At 39.8% G+C, this 20,956-nt stretch overlaps 1 pseudogene; it reads right to left on the reverse strand.

Annotated features, from left to right (window-relative positions):
• Positions 1–219: 219 nt before the first annotated feature.
• Positions 220–20,956, reverse strand: part of LOC133388621 (rap1 GTPase-GDP dissociation stimulator 1-like) — a 60,872-nt pseudogene continuing 40,135 nt past the window's right edge.

Raw genomic sequence — 20,956 nt, forward strand, 5'->3', positions numbered from 1 at the left:
ACTCGCAATGGACAGCCTTCTCTGAAGATGGCTACTTTTAAACTTCCCTAAGCCATTCTTATTTAAAGTAAGGCATGCTCTGGCGCAAAGTTAAGGAACGATTGGGCTCTAAGAATTGTCGTTTTGTTAACTCCTGGAAAAATAAACAATGCCATTGACAGATTTTTAAAAAACAATAACAAACTCATATAGCAAAGTGATGAATTGTTTATTCCTCTTTATCTGGATAATTATCTGCAGGTAGGGTAGCAAAGGAAAATGGTGGCAAAATCTATGGAGATGGTGAAAGTCATTTTTTGGCAAATGTGTCAAAATGGGACACTATTATGAACTACCAGTAACATACATTGCTACTTAAATTTTTATACTTTTGGAAGTTCCCTAAAACTTCCCAGTCTCCTGCAAAATCACAAGAAATATATTCCATCACCCAAACACTTCCGTATAAATAACATCAGCTCCAGCAAGAGTTTATTGCATGTTTAAACACAACAGATCAAACCTAAAGGACAGCTTGTTAGCCAAGGCAGTAGCATATTTTGTGCAGAAAGCTGATGTCCTCACTTATGGTTCAAAGAGGCTGTGCTCTTTCAGTGTCTGAAGAGCCATTACAGCCTGTTTGGCTACATTGCTGTTGATGTGGCCACAGAGTTTCTCAAGAGTTTCTTTTATCTTGTCCTCTTCGGCTTCTTTTCTTAGATTACCTAACAAAGATCAAATACATTTTAAGAGTAAAGCCTGAGCTATTAAGGCTGCAAGCCAGTGCATGCCTACTCAGAAGTAAGCTCCATTTGGTTCAGTGGGACTTCTTCCCAGGTAAGTGTGTATTGGATTGCAGCCTTAGTGATGTAGTACATCTAGTATAAGGATTTAACTATACCGTTTGACTCCCTTGACTAGGAAACAATAGGAGCTCTAATACACTGGATATAATTGGATATCCCAGACAGTTGCACAGCTAGCCCTGTATTTTTTTGGGGGGGGGTATTCTGAAGTAATATTTTGATAGAGTGCAGGTAGCTGCTGTTGGTGGGGAACAGAATCAGAGCCATATTATGTCCGTGGTAGAGCATCTGTTTGCATGCAGAAGGTCCCAGGTTCAATCCTCGGCATCTGTAGACAGGGCTGAGAGAGGCCCCTGTCTGAATCTCTGGAGATACTGCCAGTCAATGTAGACAATACAGAGCTAAATGGACCAAAGGTCTGACTTGGTGGAAGGTAGTTTCCTATCTGTCTAGGCACTCAGGATTGTGGCTAAAATAGCAAGGATTTCAAGTGCCATTGGTTTAGCTTGAGATGACAATAAAATGTTACTTCACTTGTCTGTCTGTTGGCTTGGCTAGGACCATCAATTCGATTCCTCGAATTGTCTGTAACAGCCATTCCACCTAATTGCTTTTCCGCTTTCTCCTTCCATCTCTCTATTGTCTATTTCATCAAGCGGTTAGTTTAAACCAGCCTTTCCCAACTAGTGGGCCACCAGATGTTGTTGGACCACAATTCCCATCTTTCCTGACTATTGGCAATGCTGGCTGAGGCTGATGGGAGTTGTGGTCCAGCAACACCTGGCGGCCCACTAGTTGGGAAAGGCTGGTTTAAACTAAGTTGCCTTGGCAGAAAGGGGTATATAAATGTAATAAATAGATTTTAAAATGCCCATTGACAAGATGTAAAATACTCCAGTATGGTTGACTGCTGAACCTGTGGGCCATCTCCACATCTTTGAGAAGTCCATTAGGAATGTGTGCTGATTTTCCTTCAGAACGTTCTTGAATTTTTTTATATAGTGTCATCAATGAGCATGGTCCTTTTCAGAATACAAAATGAAAGTTCTAAAGGAGCTTACAGTCTAAAACTAATCTTCTGTATTAAACAGATTTTTGTTGCACTTTAAGAGAAACTTGATACAGTAGGGCCCCAGTCATACAGCGGGTTACGTTCCAGACCCCTGCTGTAAAGCGGAACGCATTGAAGATAATGGTGTGCATTGCGTGAAAATGACGCAAAAATGGCACGCGACGAGCAAAAACCGCCGTAAAAGCGGAACAAGTGCCGTAGGAGCGGGGCCTTTCTGCAATTGACAACCGCTGTATTAGCAGAATGCTGTAAAGCGGGGCCCTACTGTAGCAGTAAAAGCTATTTGAAAGTGGAATAGATAGAAATCTGGTGCACTCTCCTTCTTTCAAAGCATTTAAGAAGAGGTTGGGCAGCCATCTGTCGGATGCTGCAGTTAAATTTTGCATTGCAGGTCCTGTTTTGATCGGGGTGGACTAGATGACCTCCAAGATTACTTCCAACTCTTGATTCTACCTTGTGGCATTTTGCTTTCATTCTGGTCAGTTTCTCCACATGAACTACAAAAGTCTGGATATGAATTTTGGGTAAAATATTTGAACAGGGTTTATTATAGAATATTCCCCACTTGCATGGAGTGCTTCCATACTAACATCACTCATAATGCATGGCACTGGAGACTCTGCATGTGATCATAGGGCCCTCCCAGATCAAAGGCTGTAGCTCAGTGGCAGAGCATCTGCTTTACAAGCAGAAGGTCCCAGGTTCAGTCCCCAGCATCTCCAGATAGGGTTGGGAGAGGCTTCTGCCTGAAACCCTGGACAGCTGCTGCCAGTCAGTGTAGATAATACTGAGCTAGGTGATCCAATGGTCTGATTCAGTACAAGATAGCTTCCTATGTTCCTAAGGCAAATTCATCTTACCCCACTATGTCTTCTCCACTTACCTTTCTGTTCTCATATCCCAATATGCCCTGATCCAGAACCTTTGCTCTTGCAGTTTGAGCTACCCCAACTTCTGTCCTCTAAAAACAATTTTACCCATTCTCCCTGGTTTCTCCTTTATTCTGGGAGGGAGTTTCAAGCATACCTACATTTTTCCATGCCTAGTGTGAAGACGTTGTTTTAACCCCTTTGACTTAGTTGCAGTCGGGGATGAAGAAGAGTGGGTAACTACATTCACATGTGTTTGCCCTCTGCTGCTTTTGCCTCAGTAGGAAACACAGCCCCCTAAATCTAGATTATAAACTCATGAGGCTAGGGGCCTGTTTTGTTTTTGCTTACATATTCTGCAAAGCACCATAAACATGGAGGGTACTTAATACCTATCCATAAGCTGTCTTTGTTCCTGTGTGAGGTACTGCCATTCAGAAGTGTTTAATAGCCTTCATGGTCTTTGAACTGCAGAGGCATGGTTGTGATGACACCTAGCATAAGCTAGTTAGCTACATAAATATCTAATAAATACATAAATATCTAAGCTAGTTAGCTACATAAGATATGGCAATAGTACACCATTCCTGGGGGAAAATATAATGTATCCCACTCCTTACATAAGAACAGGGAAATTTTCGATTTAACACTTACAGCAATTTAGCTATAAGGCATTTTATGTTCTCAATTTACTTTGTGTGGGTTTGAGTATATTGAAAACCAACGGGGGGAAGGGAGAGATCCTCCTTACCCCCACACATTTATCCCCGCTGTGTTATGGCTACAAATTTCCTAATGGAAAATGGTTTCACATCATGCACTCACATTCTAATTCATACTTAACGGGGATGAGAGTACCTGAATTCAGGAGGCTGCCCAACAGACCTATTGAATTGTATTTCACCTCTGGACCTGTGCTTTCATCTTGGAGTAGTTTATGTATGTTCTGAACAAGCTTTAAATGTCTCTCTGATGATTTCTGCAAAGGAGACAAAATATTTAACATAATCCAAATTATTCCTATCCCCTCAAACAATTTCTACAAATACAGAACCCTACCTGTTTGTAGAGATGATTCTTCAATAAACTGGATTGGTGGTGTCTCCTGCATTAGTTAAAACAGACTGGCCCTTTTTGAAAGTTTCACATTAAAAACCTCTAAGGGTGCTTTATGACCAATACCTGTAAGTGGAGCCATCACTTTCCCCTTGAAAATAAAGGGCCACTTGATCTGCATAGGGGCCACCCCTTCCCTATATGATTTATTTGCATTTCTCTGTTCCTTCCTGTATAAGCCTTCCTGTCAATACACCTTGACTATGAAGCTGGGCACCTCCCATAAACACCTCAGACACAATATCTCACCTCACTACTCTCCTTTTTAGTCTTGCTCAATCTTTCTCTGTCCTTTGGCCTTGCTTGCTAGATCAGTTTCCTAGTATTCTCTGCCTGTTCAAATGGTCCCCAAGGCTTCTGGGTGGCCCCAGCTTCTCCAAAAAAATGACAAAGGGAAGTAGGTAACATCTCCAACAGAAATACCTACATTATCTATAAAAGCCTGAGTAAGCAAACTGGGCTTTTTAAAATGGTCCACACTTTGTTGCATGAATGCCCACTTAAGGAACAACATCTAGGGGAAATGCTTGAATACCTAAACTGACTGCAGAAGCTATGGCCAAGGCAATCAGTGCTTCATTCTGCATTATGACATGTTCGCTGGTTGCCATAGAAACCAGGTGCTTCACTGCCTGGGCCTCTTGAATTGCTTTGACAACTTCCTGTTTACAAAACAAAGAGAAAGAGAGACCAGTTTGCTGTGTTCTAGGTTTTCACCCTAGAACAAAAGAGGCAGTTAAGGATAGCAGTGGATAATAGACTTCTCTGTGACAGCTCACAAATGGATGGGAATGTTGTCTCAGCATGAAAGAAGCTCAGAGTTGCTCTTCCCCCACAAATGTCTGTGCTGCTGGAGATGAAAGTCTCTTCTGAAGTAGTTATATATTTTCAGCTGAATATCATGTAAGTTCACTTGAAGTGACTGAAAAGCAGTGGTTCAAAATGCTACTTCTGATTTGCAGTTCTTAACCCTGCTGTACTTGCTTTATACAATATATGAATCTGTTTCATTGCCTGAGAAGAGACTGGACGCAAAACAGCATAGGCTGTTGCTTGGTACTGGGTAAAACCTCTCAAGTGTGTTCCTTGGCTGAGGATAGAAACACACTCACTATTCTGCCAGTTCCAGTGCATCTCCTCTCTTCTGAAAATGGGGGCACACAACGCTGGTCAAACCCCACCCCTTTTTACTGTAAAACCTGGTGGGAGTAGCTTGAGTGCATTTTTTAAAAAAATTCAGCTTCAAAGAGATTTCACAACTGATCAGCAGATCAACCCGTTCTCTCTCCAGGTGTGGCTAATGGAAACACTTTGATCTGGTGACTAGTGTGTTTACAGCCTGAAGAGAGAGAGAGCGCACTCATCTCCAATTCGATAGTAATATGGAAAGCTGTGTGCCTCTCCTGGAACTGCCAACTTACCTAAAGAAATCCAGGTTGGCCAGTTCCTGTGCCTTTTCGAGCAGCTTGTTCTGCAGAAATCAACAGGTGTAACCCATGGCTGTGGGCTAGCTGCTAATGAGTATAGATCAAGCCGTTAAGGGCACAGATTCATGGGCTGATAAAAAGTCTGCAAGCATGGCATAGCCTTATCCCTCCAGTTGATAATCTGTAGGCAACTCTTATTTCCCCCATTTTTCTGAAGGGTTTGTTTGGCCCTTCTCAGAATCTTTTCTCCCTTTTCTTGGTTTTACTTGGTTCTGTCTTCCATTGAGGAAGAATTAAATATTGGGTGAACAGTGTAAATGTGGCTTTAATGCACTGAAAAGCCATGTAGAAAAACAATACCCAACTAACATTACAGGATTGATTAAAATGTGGAAGCATTAATCAAGTACTTGGCCAAATTTATAATTGGGCGAAACAGCCAGTTAGGCAATACAAATAATCAAATACTTTTAATTGGATGCTATTATCTGTAAGCGGACTTGGGCTATCCGTTCATGTCATGAATACTCCCTTGGCTTAAAATCATTCTGTGTGGACATCCAACGAAAATTGTGTACTATTAAATGACAGTAATTATGATTATCAGATGGGAAAACGTGATCAGATGAATCCATGAAAATATCAAGACAATTGTGTCTTATTGCAGAAAAGCAAAGTGACACCTCTTTATCTGTGAAACCTACAGATAGCGAGCGATGACTTTTATGCACCCTTTGACTGCCTAACAGTAAAAGCGGCAGAATAAGTGGTTAGTTCTTTAGTGTGTGCAGGTTGTGGGGCAGTCAGGTAGGTATCAGCAATAGGAGGCCCCTGGACAAATCTAATTACTGAGGAGCACATCCCCTCCCAGTTACCAACTATGAAGCTATATGTAATGGCTGGCAACAGGACTTGCTGGCAGTACATTTTGGGAACTGCATCCTGGAGAATTGCATCCTGTAGCTGACTACAATCCTTCAAATATGTTCTCCACTAAAACTAATTGCTGGGGGGGGGATGATGAGCAGTTCCAGCCAAGGGATACTGGGGTTACTACCAGTCATGGTAATATGTTGTGACACCATACTCCCAGGATGCCTCATCAAGATATTGCATAGAAGGCAGTGTGGGACCTGTGCTGCAACCGTATTTGCAAAGTAGAATACTAAACATGAATAATAAGACTTGAAAATACTAAACCCAATGCCTTTCATATTGGAGAGTGACTGATGTAAAACTGATGCCAACAGTCTGTTTGCTTCACCACAGACTCCAGCATGGTCTTTTGAATTGCACCATTGCACCAGTCTGTTGAGCGACATAGAATCCTGGCCCAGTTCCTCTGCTGCATCAGCTGAAAGACAAAGATTGGAACAATATATATATGGCCAGTGTTGCACATTTTTCAGCGGAAAAAAGCCGAACATTCAGGAAAGAAGGATGAGGCAGGTGGCAATGCAGCTTTTGTCAGGGCTCTTAAAAGTCGATCACAATTATCTAAACATTATACAAGTGCATAGGAAGATATGCAAGAGATGGAGAAATGGGCCAAGTTGCACATTCACATAGATCTCTTGATAGCTCATGAGTTGATCGCTTGCAACTTGAATGTGTGGGTTGTCTACCTTGAAAAACATTGCCTTTGAGATGATGGGCAAGTTTTATCTCTGGTGTTAGATCTTTGACAACCCATTTACAATGTAAGTAAATTATTTGATGTTCCAGGCATTATGTGATAAACGTGCATGTATGAACCAGCCCTTGATGACTGGCAGCTGAATGAAGCAATGGTGATATTTTACTATTGAAAAACATTCTGTATGAGGTGGTGTGCTAATTCTATCTGTGGCATTATATCATCCCATTCCCAAATGCAAGTTGTCACTCAAATGGCATAGTCATCAAGTGATAAACCTGCATGTGTGGATATGCATCAGTTTTAGGAGAGATTAGGTAAGAGTCAAACAAGTAATTTTACCATAGACATATGGAACTTAGTTCATATGGTAACATTTTTTTCAAAAGAGATTTTTTTGGTTCTGAACATGTAATGTATGGCTCAGTTATAGAGATATGCGGACATGAGAACTGTTGGTAAACATCTATCTTATGTTGATGCTACAGAAAAACCACTAACATTGAGGATTCAGATTGCTATAATTAGGAAGCTACCTTTCTAAATTCTGCAGGCATCAACACACTCTGTGATTGTCACAGTAATGAATTTACACTAGATACTGCAATCAACTAATTTAAGCAGGAACTTGTTAGACACATGTTCACTGGATTGTATTCTGCCTTAATTAAGGTCAATGTTGGCTAACGGGTATATAGAACAGATGGCAGTTAAGGTGGGAGGCTTCTGAGCTTACTGCCATGGAAGGGTAGATCTTAACAGAAAGTTCAGTTTTTCTTGAGTTATGGTAGGTAGAGTGGCTTCTGTTGTTTTGAATCCCAAAAGTTCTTCATTCTGATGGGCTGGAATCTAGACCTTGATAAGAAGCATCAGAAACAAATGTTTAATGAAAAGAAAATAGCTTCTCTTAACAGGTGCCTGGATGTCGAAAGGAAGCACTTGCTTCCTCAGATCAGCTCTCCACCCTTTCCATGTTTGTTTCTTCTTAGCAGTTATTATCTCCCACAGAATCACAGAGTTGGACGGGACCTCAACAGTCAATTAGTCCAACCCCCTGCTGCTGATGCAGGAAATCACTGTTGCAGCATGTTTGATCAGTGGCCATCCAGCCTCTGCTTTAAAAGTCTACCAATACCCTCCAACATTTCATAGATACACAATGAGACTGTTTGTACTTGTGTACTTGTAATGCCCGTACTCATGCCACGGATCACTGCCTGACCTGCTAGAAGTGACTACAACTTGAAATTGAGCCCCCTGATCTGTGTTTTCTTGCACCTTTTCGTGAGGCATCTTGAGATTGCAGTGAAATGGACTAAACTGGTGTGTTTATCCTCTGTTTCCAGCATAGCTCCATTCCTTCAGGCATCCTATTGGTTCTGTCTGGCCTGGCTATAATAATACTTTATTAGCCAGGCTGAAGGTTTGCCTGGACAAGAGCCAGATACTGTACTGCCCTGGTTGGTTTGGCTATTCTAGATGTTTTTAAAGCACTTTCATGACTCAGCATTTTTGCCTACTCCAATCTCTCTTTGTCTGCCTTCCCAGTCCTACCAAGGCCTCCTGGAAGATCTGCCAAAGCGTTTCACCATCCCTAATTTTTGTGTAGACTCCAGTTCTGTTCTACTGAGATTAACTCCAGCATCCTGCACACCTAATACTCTATCATAAAGAACTAATGCTGCTTGAGGAGACCCTCATCCACTTCTGCACTCTGCTAAAACGTCTCCACCTGCTATACAGTATTACTCATTTGTTTTGTACTATTTGCCTGTCCTACACTGACAGATGAAGCAAGTCAGGGCTTGTAAACTAAGTAGAGCAATTTCCTTAAAACTATTCCTTTTCCCCCAAAAGAGCCAAATGTTAACGTTTTTAATAGATCTGATTGTACTTAACTGTAGATGCAATGTGCAGTCAGATCCTATCCACAAAGTATGTTCAGAAACATGTCTAACTCTACAGTGGGAGAGGCTTATACCAAAGAAATGTGCATAGGCTAGCAGCCGTAACATGGAAAATGAATCACCTTGGCTGTAGCATATAGAATATCAGGCTGTGCATGAAGTGACCATGAGCATGTATTCTATAGACTTGTGAATTGGATATACCTACTCTCCAAACAGATGTAACTTCTAGAGAGGCATTTTAATAAATTTAATAATTTTAATTTTAACATTTTAACATCTCAACTTATTTTTAGCATCTTAGTATGCTAGTATATTTGTATTTTAGTATGTTTAAATTGTTCTATAAATGGTTTTAATTGTATTTTGCTGTCTTGCTTGTTGTGAACCGCCCAGAGAGCTTCGGCTATGGGGCGGTATAGAAATTTAATAAATAAATAAATACAGGGAAGGAGGATGCAATGTGAATGATGGCAACTCTAAATTGCATACTATTTTTAAAAGGTGTCGCCAGTATCTCCCTCAAAGGCAAAGTAAGGATGTTTTTATTTATATCATATAGTTAACCAAACACTGGGATGCATAGGTCTGTTGGACATACATTTTTTAGCCATAGAATAGTAACACGTGTATTGCAGCGATATTATCATCTAGTCAGCTTTCCTCATTGCATTGCTTTCCTTTAATTGCTGATCCAGTAAATGTTGCTGAATGTACTAGAATTGCATATCTGTCTCCTTACTGTACCTAGCTTGAAAACTTCTGTTATATGCCTTCAAGTCGTTTATGACTTATGGCGACCCTATGAATCACCCACCTCCAATAGCATCTGTTATAAACCACCCTGTTCAGATCTTGTAAGTTCAGGTCTCTGGCTTCCTTTATGGAATCAATCCATCTCTTGTTTGGTCTTCCTCTTTTTCTGGCAAATGGCATTTGTTATGATTATGGTTACGTACCTTACCAACAGTGGTGCCAGCATAAAAGACTATGTGGCAGTATCTGTTACTCTACTGCCTGACATACTTAGGTTTGAGGTTGAAAATATTGAAAGCGACCCTTCTGCTGTTGCAAATGAAATTTCTAAACCCTGTCCTCCTCCATCTTTTGCAAAACTTAGACGAAGCCCACCTCAGGGAACAGAGGATATGCTGGTCAATTAATTTGTGTTTTTCCATCTCTCTGATGTTTGATAGTTTGTTGTGCCTTCAAGTCGATTATGACTTATTTCATAAAGGAAGCAATCCATCTCTTGTTTGGTCTTCTGCTTTTTCTACTCCCTTCTGTTCTTCCCAGCATTATTGTCTTTTCTAAAAGCGCAATGGCAAGCAATTCCAACAAGGAAAAAAGGGGAGAAACAGCAGAAGAAGCCAATGTGGCTTCACAAAAAGCTTAGAGATGACCTGAAAACAAAAAAGGACACATACAGGAAGTGGAAAGAAGGCCAGGCCACAAAGGAAGAGTACAGGCAGGTATCACAGAATTGCCAGGATGGTGTCAGGAAGGCTAAAGCTGAGAATGAGCTGAGGCTAGCGAGGGATGCTAAAAGCAACAAAAAAGCTTTCTTCAGGTATGTCCATAGTAAGAGACAGAGAAAAGAAAGGGTGGCACAGCTACTCAATCAGGATGGCAAAATGATAACAAACGACAAAGAAAAGGCAGAAGTGCTCAATTCCTAATTTGGCTCAGTCTTCTCCCAAAAAAGGGCCTATGACCCTCCCGGGAAATATGAAGTAGAAGGGTCAGGATTGGACCTTGAGACTGATAGACAAATGGTCAAGGAATACTTAATCACTTTGAATGAGTTCAAATCGGCAGGGCCCGATAAACTGCATCCTAGAGTATTGAAGGAACTGGCTGAAGAACTCTGAGAACCGCTCTCTATTATCTTTGCGAAATCATGGAGGACTGGTGAAGTGCTGGATGACTGGAGGAGAGCTAATGTCCCTATCTTCAAAATGGGCAAGGAGAAGGAACCGGGGAACTACAGACCAGTCAGCCTAATATCAATCCCTGGAAAAACTCTGGAGCAGATTATAAAGCAGTCAATCTGTAAGCACCTTGAAAGCAATGCAGTGATTACTAGGAGCCAACATGGCTTTATGAAGAACAAATCCTGCCAAACGAATCTCATCTTTTTTAATTGGGTAACCTCCCTTGTAGACTGTGGGAATGCTGTGGACATAATATATCTCGACTTCAGCAAAGCTTTTGACAAAGTGCCCCATGATATTCTGATTAGCAAGCTAGCTAAATGTGGGCTGGATGAAACAATATCAGATGGATCCACAGTTGGCTCCAGAATCATACTCAAAGACTGCTTATCAATGGTTCCTTCTCAAACTGGGTGGAAGTAACGAGTGGGGTACCACAGGGCTCGGTCCTGGGCCCAGCGTTCTTTAACATTAATGACTTGGATGAGGAGGTACAAAGCATGCTTATCAAATTTGCAGATGATATAAAATTGGGGGGCATAGCTAATACAATGGAAGACAGAAACAAAATTCGAAGGGACCTTGATAGGCTAGAGCATTGGGCTGAAAACAACAGAATGAAATTCAACAGGGATAAATGCAAAGTTCTACACTTAGGAAAAAGAAACTAAATGCACAGTTATAAGATGCGGGATACTTAGCAGTACGACATGTGAGAAGGATCTTGGAATTGTCGCCGATCACAAGCTGAATATGAGCCAACAGTTTGATGTGGCTGCAAAAAAGGCAAATGCTATTTTAGGCTGCATTTACAGAAGTATAGTTTCCAAATTGCATGAAGTACTAGTTCTCCTCTATTCAGCACTGGTTAGGCCTCATCTTGAATACTGCGTCCAGTTCTGGTCTCCACACTTCAAGAAGGATGCAGACAAACTGGAACGGGTTCAGAGGAGGGCAACAAGGATGATCGGGGGACTGGGAACAAAGCTGTATGAGGAGAGACTGAAAGAACTGGGCATGTTTAGCCTGGAGAAGAAAAGACTGAGGGGAGATATGATAGCACTCCTCACGAACATAAAAGGTTGTCACATAGAGGAGGGCTGGGATCTCTTCTTGATCGTCCCAGAGTGCAGGACATGGAATAAAGGGCTCAAGTTGCAGGAAGCCAGATTTCGACTGGATATCAGGAAAAACTTCCTAACTGTTAGAGCCATACAACAATGGAACCAATTACCTAGAGAGGTAGTGGGCTCTCCGACACTGGAGGCATTCAAGAGGCATCTGGACAGCCATCTGTCGGGAATGCTTTGATTTGGATTCCTGCAATGAGCAGGGGGTTGGACTTGATGACCTTGTAGGCCCCTTCCAACTCTGCTATTCTAAGATTCTATGTTTCTAGTGAAATATGTCTCCTCATTATGTGTCCAAAGTATGATAACCTCAGTTTCATCATTTTAGCTTCTAGTGATAGTTCTGGTTTAATTTGTTCTAACACCCAATTATTTGTCTTTTTTGCAGTCCATGGTATCTGCAAAGCTCTCCTCCAACACCACATTTGAAATGAGTTGATTTTTCTCTTATCCCCTTTTTCACTGTCCAACTTTCACATTCATACATAGATATCTGTGACGCTTTCATACATTTCTCATTCTCTGGGAAAACATTCAAGGGGTTGGTTGTTTTTGAAAGCTTTTAGCATCTGGCACTGTGGGAAGAGTCAGGCAAAAATTCTTTATCTAGTGCAAAGTCTGGAGTCCATTCAAAGGGAAGTTGGAAGTCTTCTAAGTCAGGTTTGCAGGATGTAAGACAATTCATCTTGCAGAATAATCCCTAAAAACTGAGATTCTGAAGCCATTGAGACTTCCGGGAAGGGTGACTTCGCTTGTGCCTGCTTTTGAGACGGGCTTCCACCTCAAAAGAAGCTTATTCAGATATAAATCAGTCAGAACATTTTTTTTTGACTGATAAAATTTCTCCCGGGCAGGGAGAAACGTAGAGATCAACCTCAAAAGCCTGTTTTTGCTGGGAGGACTGGATTTCATTAATTTATGAGAAAAGGTCCAGCCAACAATGCTGGACGGACTTCCGAACATGCTCTATCTGTTTTAAGCGATACGTTTATCTTTTCTTCAAAGAGAAAACAGACTAACAGGCAAGCACCCTTCTTTCTATTATTTTTCTTACTTGGTTTAAATTGTTGCAGCAAAAGGAGATTTGTCAGATTGATCGGCTTTGAAGAACTTCTGGTGAGCTATAACTCTTCTCTGTTATTCACGAAATTAACTGCTTATCTCTGTTTCTGTTGCAAAAAGCTGTCCTGGAAGTGCATTCTAAAGATAATAAACAGAAGAGGGATTTCTATTCCGAGGAATGTTATATTGTCTGGGACTATTCTCTTTTTGGTCTATTTTATTTTGACGAATCTGCTTCTTCACGACGCCACTAACTGTTTTGATGCTGGGAACTAAATTTGTTTTGTATTCTTGAACATAGAGAGATAAGGCAGGCTGCTCTGTTTATACTGTGATGTCATCAAGCCTGGAATATTAACCCAATTGTTGCTGAAATAAGAAGTGGTTCTTTATTTTTGTTTTGCTTTGTTTTCGTGGTTTTAAAAATGGCAACTAAGAAAGTGGCTGAGAATCTGGAAGTAATTATGTTTCAGAAAATAATGGATGAGATTGAGATAACGAAACAAACCCTGCGACAGGGTAGTAAGGAGCTGAAAATTGAACTGAGCAAAATGACGCAGGAGCTTAAAGGAATAGGGGATCCTGTGAGAGAGGAGAATGAGATCAGAGATGAGAAAAGAATAAATAAAGGGAAGATACAAGCCCTGGAGATTGGAACAAATGTGGAATTGGAAAAAGATCTGGAGTTTATGGATATTAGAAATAAAATCTACTGTTTGGAATTTAACGTTATCTCTGAAGAAATTAATGAAGATATTAGAGATAAAGTTATCAATGGCTTGGATAATCTTCTGGACTGGAATGACGTGATGGAGTTTGATATAGTGAAAATCTATGGAATTAACTGCAGCCATGTGACAATGGAAAAACTTTCAAGAGATGAGCCAGTGCATTTTGTAAAAAAGAAGAACAGAGATATGACTTTACAACAGCATTTCAGCAACTTATTCAGAATGGCTGGCAAGAAAATATTTGGGATAGAGGAAATTCCCATCAGACTCTTATTATATGACTATGGCTATGACAGCAAGATTATTATGGAATACTGATAATGGAAGATTGGACACTGAAATTACTGGACTTAACAGGACTATTGAAGATGGAAGATGAAATTAATAGGGATAATGGAATAATGGCTATTGAAATTGTTGGACCTAACAGATTTTGATGAGATGGATTAATCGAAATGTTTATTTGGACTATGGTTATGACAATAAGATTATTATTATTAACGAGATGGATTAATCGATATGTTTATTTGGAGAAAAATTGATAGATATATTTCTTGAAGAATTGAAACCTCTCTTTGACTTTTTGTGGAAAGAATAAAGTAATGTTTATGAGATTTGATGATTAATTAAGATAACTACTGGAGGAAAGTGATTTTATAATATGATTTAAGAGACAGGATTGTTATATATTGTAGACTTATAACTGATTTGATTGGTGACAAATGGGAAGTCAACATTTTATTTTTTTGTTTAATCATTTTTGTTTTGTTTTTTTGTCTTTGAATGTTTTATGACTTTGTTTTGTATGTTTTATGAAAATTTGAATAAAAAATATTGTAAAAAAAAAGAGATTCTGAAGCCATTGTAATTAGAATCTCAAACTTTTGTCACTCATTCTGTTGAAAGAGGTTGAATGCAACTCTCTGCAGGAGTTGAGCAGGAGCAGGAGGTGGGCTGTGTGGAATCTGGAGAGAAGTAGGTTCTTGGATTCTCCTGTGTGAGCCGCCCTGGTCTCCTACTAGGAGAAAGGGTGGGATATAAATCTAATAAATAAATAATAATAAATAATATTATTTAAGGTAATCTAAGTAAGGTAAATTGCCTGCTCACAATGGATTGCACAGGCACAATGTAGCTTATGTACTGGTGATGAAGAAAGAGGGAGTGAAGTGTTCCGTGTGGCCTCTATGGAGCTGCTCTGCAGCCTACTTCCTGTGCATGAATCATTGCAAAACTTGTCCTTACACTGTAGCCCTCAGAATGGGCCCTCCTTCACATTAAACTGTTTTTATAATGTACACCTTAGTACCTTGTCTTGACCTTGACAAATAAAGCATCTGCTTACTATTTTTAAACATATAAATCATCCATTGCTTTCAAAAAGGTCATTATGTAGTTGGTTTGATGTGTCAAACTCAATCTAGCCACACTAATGAGAACACTTCTGCTGTTATCACACAATATTTTCCCCCTTTTGTTATGTAGTTTGCAAACAAATCCTAGACTAGGTTGACAGTCCTTGGCATTTTCCTACCTTGACCATCCATCAACATTCGTAATGTTCCAAAAAGCTTAAATGGAACAGGAGGTATCTCTGAACTCAAACGCATCTGGATGCGTTTGCCAACCCCTTCATCCAGCATCTGAACTTTGTTAGCCACTGGGAAATGGGACAAGAAGACAGGCAAGTTATCACTAAGCTACTAAAGGCCACAGAAGGAATGGGCTGTTCATTACAAAAATCAGTATGTGCAATGGTTATTTGAACAAAGCATTTTGGGTTGCCTGCTAGGTAGTATAAAAACTCTGTTTAGATCTAGATTCTATTTACATCACAATTTTGTAATATTTGTATAAACTAATTAGTATGGACTTTGTCCACATACATATTATAAGATCTGACTTGCAAATAGAAAACTTTATTTTAATCAGTAGTTTAGCAATCCAGTTTGTTTAATTTGATCTAAACATTGACTTTTCATCAGCCCAAATTAAAGGAAGGTGGGGTATAGCAGTTCTCTGAACAGAGTACATTAATAAAAATGAACAAGTGCAGTATTTATATAGTACTTTTAAGAGCAGATGCAGTAGCAGGCAACTCTACCATTATGGACTGCAGTCCCCAGGCCTCCCTAATCAAGGGGTGTGTTTGGAAAAATACAACGAATTACAATTAATTGTTTTAACAAGTAAATACAATTGGTTTTGCTTCACCAAATTAACCTTCCGCTCAAGCTCAACCTAGCAGATAGGAGAACTAGCAGCATGTGTCACATAACAGCATCCTCAATGGTCCCAATCCAGATCAGGACCATGGCTCAGGAGGAGGGGGGGTTAACTATTTTTTCCATTTTATTTTCCTGATGAAAGCCCCTTCAGCAGCTGCAGCTGAAAATCATGTATGTACTCCTGTATATTTCAGTTTTAGGAAGAAAAATGTGTTTGGTTTTTGAGAGGCTAAATGCCTTTTTTTAAAAAAAGACAAACACACTGCATATGTTTGCCTGGATTATTTTGGTTTACATGTGTTCCCCAATGCTTGTAACCATGTGCATGGTAATCTTTAACAGCCACTGCCCCACCACCTCAAAAAGTCACCAGCTGCCACTGCAGAGATGGAGGCAACCAAGTCTAGTCAAAAGTTTAACCTCTGTTCTAAATTATGACAAACCTCTGGGTGGTCTGAAAACCTAAAGAAAACGATTACAGTAGAAGACTAGTATATAAACCACTGGCCATAATCTTTGCTTCAAGATCAACATGCTCCACTTTGAACATGTTTTCCCCCACTCACTCCCCACACCAGACTCCTTCAGTGAAGCAATTCCTGTTGAGAGTAAAGCACCAATGAGTGTTACAAGTGACCTGAACCAGTGAGGGATGACAGACAGAAAGGCAATCCATTTTTCCCTATGCTGATTCCTCTTCTAAAGTTTTTGTTGTTTTTGCAGGCTTTGCTCCTCCCCGTCCTCCCATTTCCTCCTGTCTTCTCAGTTACTAATGGCTCACTGAGTGGAAGCCTCATGGCTGCTTCAGCATATGTGGTTTTTCCTTTTTATAGTAATAAACCTTACGTTTCTTTATTCTTTCAATGTCCTGTCTTAACAGACCAGTTATTTCTACACTCTGCTGCAATATATATCTACCAAAAACTCTAACAATTCCAGGTAATCATTAAGAGTAAATTTCCCTGGGAATAGATGTAAACAATCTACCAAGCAATTTCCTAACAGTCTTCGGTGCTTGCTTTCTTGCCTAGGGCAAGTGCAGTGGGCAGAATCCCTTGCTGGAATCTTTATCATGTTGAGAATCTGACGGTTAATTAACTTCTTTGTAATTTCATTGGGCTTCACTAGCCACAAGGTCAAACTGTAGGCCCCTGTGTGTGGTAGAATTCTCAAAAGGGAGCTCCGTGAGCAGAACTATGAGGATTTAATAAATTAATAAGACACCTTGTGCCTGACCATAAATTTTTTAATGACCGCTGCTAATTCATTTCATTTCATGTTCAGCTTGTGTGTTTTGCTTATTTCTTTTACATGTGGATATTTTAGTGAATCAACAGGGGATACAGTTTCAACACAAGGCTGAGATAATGTACATAACAGATTGCTTTAGGTAGTGTGGGTTTGAAATCATCTGGGTAGAAACAGAGTTTTAAAGGGTTGGTTTTTGTTACATGAATTATCAAAGTAAACAACTTCTGGTACTTCTGGGTCACTTCCAGACTGTTCCTATTTTGCGGGAGGGATTCAATCTCATACTAACAAATTTAGGTTTGTGCAAGTAAAGCACTCTGATGCAACAAATCTACTTTTTTAAAAAAAATACTTTTTGCAGTAAGGAAAGTGATGGGAAAGTGTTGGATAACAACTGATTGACAGGAAGTCTGCAAAAACAAATTGGAATGAATTAGGGTTGCCAAGTCTCCAGTATTTGCCCTGAGACTCTGGATTTTTGGGGTCCTCTCTGGATCTCCAGGTGAGTCTCCCCAATCTCTGGACTCTCAGCTTTCATTTAAAACAAAGTATCTAGGTGGTCTGGTTCAAGAGATATACACCAAAATATCAGCCATCCCCCCTGCAACTTCTTTTAAATGAGCTCATAGCTGGCTGCTCTAACCTGCCCTTTCAAGTTTATAGCCAATAAGTGAAATCAGGGTTGAAATTGACAACGGATCTGTTGATGTCCATGCAATAGTAGAAACAATTGCAAAGTCAGAAAAGTTATTTTTTTCCTGCTCGTCTGAAAATTTCATAAACTCAGTAGGTTTATAGCTTTAAGCAGTAGTAAATGCTTATCAAATTTGCAGATGATACAAAATTGGGGGGCATAGCTAATATTGTGGAAGACAGAAAGAAAATTCAAAGGGACCTTGATAGGCTGGAACATTGGGCTGAAAACAACAGAATGAAATTCAACAGGGATAAATGCAAAGTTCTACACTTAGGAAAAAGAAACCCAATGCACAGTTATAAGATGGAGGATACTTGGCTAAGCCATACGACATGTGAGAAGGATCTTGGAATTGTCGCCGATCACAAGCTGAATATGAGCCAACAGTGTGATGTGGCTGCAAAAAAGGCAAATGCTATATTAGGCTGCATTAACAGAAGTAGTTTCCAAATCGCGTGAAGTATTAGTTCTCCTCTATTCAGCACTGGTTAGCCCTCATCTTGAATACTGTGTCCAGTTCTGGTCTCCACACTTCAAGAAGGATGCAGACAAACTGGAATGGGTTCAGAGGAGGGCAACAAGGATGATCAGCGGACTAGAAACCAAGCCGTATGAGGAGAGACTGAAAGAACTGGGCATGTTTAGCCTGGAGAAGAGAAGACTGGGGGAAGATATGATAGCACTCTTCAAGTACATGAAAAGTTGTCACACAGAGGAGGGCCGGGATCTCTTCTCAATTATCCCAGAGTGCAGGACACGGAATAATGGGCTCAAGTTGCAGGAAGCCAGATTTCGAATGGACATCAGGAAAAACTTCCTAACTGTTAGAGCCATACGACAATGGAATCAATTACCTGGAGAGGTAGTGGGCTCTCTGACACTGAAGGCATTCAAGAGGCATCTAGACAGCCATCTGTCGGGAATGCTTTGATTTGGATTCCTGCAATGAGCAGGGGGTTGGACTCGATGGCCTTATAGGCCCCTTCCAACTCTACTATTCTATGATTCTATGAAAAATCCCTTTCTCTCTCTGTGTGAAAGATGTAGAATAAAAAAACAGCAGGATCTTGATAGGCAATTGTTTACTGTAAACAATTTCAGTTATGATTATAAAAGTGTACATGCAAGGTTTTTTAAATTACTTGCAAAAATTACATAATATACATATTATCTTTCAAATAATTTTTGAACAGAAATTTTAAAGTGTCCATGCAGCTTATGATGCCATTACAGTGCGTTATATTTTTCTAATTATGAGAAGTAAAACAAGTTTAAATTTTCCTGGGCTGTTGAAGAGAACAGTTTATTTGTCCAATTCATAGCCAGTTTTGAAAACCTTCTCAATATGAAGCTTTAATCCTATACTTGCTTTTCTGGGAGTCAAGCTGCAATGCTAATCCCATATAGTGAGAGTAAACCCCACTGAATTCAATAGGATTTACTTTTGAGTAGAAGTGATTAGGATTGTGCTGTAAATCAATGGGACATTTGAATGAAGATAGCAATGGATTGTGTTTGTGTTGTAAATCTTTCTCACCCCCTCCAAACCTATCTTAAAGCATTTAGGCAGGGCTTACTTAGGTGTCACTGCTTTTATTTGGTAGAAGACTAATACTGATTTCATTTTTTTAAATAAAAATGTTCTGCAATGGCCAACCGGTTTTGACAATAAACTATTATATGGGGTGTATGTATTTTTACATCTCCAGTATGTGTGTATATATGGAGTCTTTCCAACAACCCTGTGAGGTAGGGTTGCTGAATGGAAACCAAGGCAGCTCACAGCAAGAAATAAATCAATTTAAAATCCAGTAAGCATAAAGCAAGTATAAAACAGTGGCAAAACATCTTAAAGTGGCATGATTCTGAATTTTGGGTTGGTTAAGTTCCTTATCACTTGAGGTTGCAGTTCTGTGCATGCTTCCCTGTTTGAGTAAGCCCCATTGAATACATTGGGACTTGCTTCTGAGTAACATGCATAGGATTTCACTATAAATATCTTTACAGGTCGTGTGACACCCAGAGAGTTTCGGCTGTGGGATGGTATACAAATGCAATAAATAAATATATATTTGATTTCACATTATGGCTGTATGTTATTTCCTCTACATTTTAAGTGTGCCTTTCTTCCTTGGGATGGTCATGGTCCTACTCTGTTGTTTTCACTCAGAGGAGCAGATTAGGCTGAGAGATGGTGAGCAGCCCATGGTCACAGTAAAATTTGTAGCTGATTTCCATTAAAAATAATTAAAATGGTTTACATGCAGGCAAAGTTTATGAAGTAGATCCACACAATTACATATAAAGCACATCCAACTCCAAAGCTCATGACTTCCATCAAAGAATCCTGGGAAGTGTAGTTTTCCCCTCATATTTATAGTTCCCACCACCCTTAACAAACTGCAGTTCCCATGATTCTGTGGCAGGATTCATGTGCTTCAAATGTGTGTTGAATGTGCTTTAAATTAATGGTGTGGATCTGCCCTAGGTGTGCTGTGCATTAATTAGTGAATTGAAAAGAACAATTTTAAAAGATACTTACTTAAACGGGAAGGGCTGTAGCTCAGTGGTAGGGCATTTGCTGTGCATGTAAAGTTCCAAAATTCAATTTCTGGAAAAGGCTATTGCCTGGAATCCTGGAAAGCCAATGCTAGTCCATGTCATCAGTATTGAGCTACATGGTAACAAATGGCCTGTATCGTTATATGGCAGATTCCTTTGTTCCTAAAAGAGGAAAGAGATTCAAGGGCCACAGTAACTCTGACATTTATTTATGTATTTTATTTACAACATTTATATACCACTTTATTGTAAAAAAAAGCAGTTTACAGAAGGAATTAAAACAATAAAATTATTGGCAAAAACAGTTAAAGACAGGTATTTAAAAACATTCAAAGTAATAAAAACAACAATGAGTTAAATGCTGGAAGTGTCACTTAAGTCAATATGTTGTCTTGCTGTGTGCTTTGAATCTATTGACCACTAAGGGGCAATAGATACAGTTAGACAGATGAAAGGGCTCCTACTTGAATTCTCTCCTTATTATTTTCCTCAAGTTTAAGCACATCTCTGACTGGTTAGACTGATATTCTTAGGGCTATCATCATTTCC

This window comes from Rhineura floridana, chromosome 7, assembly GCF_030035675.1.
Source record: "Rhineura floridana isolate rRhiFlo1 chromosome 7, rRhiFlo1.hap2, whole genome shotgun sequence".
Classification (NCBI taxonomy): Eukaryota; Metazoa; Chordata; class Lepidosauria; order Squamata; family Rhineuridae; genus Rhineura; species Rhineura floridana.